This window comes from Trachymyrmex septentrionalis, unplaced genomic scaffold, assembly GCF_001594115.1.
Source record: "Trachymyrmex septentrionalis isolate Tsep2-gDNA-1 unplaced genomic scaffold, Tsep1.0 scaffold114, whole genome shotgun sequence".
Lineage (NCBI taxonomy): Eukaryota > Metazoa > Arthropoda > Insecta > Hymenoptera > Formicidae > Trachymyrmex > Trachymyrmex septentrionalis.
In genome coordinates, this window is record NW_017304269.1 from 1,962,457 (window position 1) to 1,963,096 (window position 640).

Genomic DNA, 640 nt, shown 5'->3' on the forward strand with positions numbered 1-640 from the left:
ACCAGCTAAACGGAACTATGCAGCTTGCAGCAAATTATTAATTCATTATTTCGCCGACAAAAGTTTTGCCACTTCTGCGTATTCTTTCGGCATCCCTCGAGTTCTCGGTTCCCTCAAATCTCTGAATTCTTCTAATTAGCTCCCTGGAATTTCGAATTTGTAATTCGATTTTGACCATACACATTCCTAGATTTTTTACATCTCTTAATTAACACTTAGTTAATTTTAAATTGCATTTGCATTATGGTAATCTAAAAATCCTAACGTCCCCAATTTTTTCCTATCTCTATAACATCTTCATATACTTGCTTTAGATTACCATTCACAATTCTTTACATTTCCATTCAGGGATGCTAATAATTCTAATTGAAAAATCTAGAAAACTGTGATACAATGGAAGAATGAAATGCGAACAGAATATAGAAAACGGAGATAATATAAGAAAGTAAACATCGATGACTGTAAATTCTAGGATTGAATTTCAACTGTGTTCTACCTTTCTTCTTATTTTTCAAATCCTAAGAATTTTGCCTAAGAACTGCCCGCAAAAAACGGAACCTTCGTAGCGACCTATTGTAGGCCTTCTACAATAAGTCATAAATTAGAAGTCAGAAGCTAAAAATTGACCAATCACAGTCGT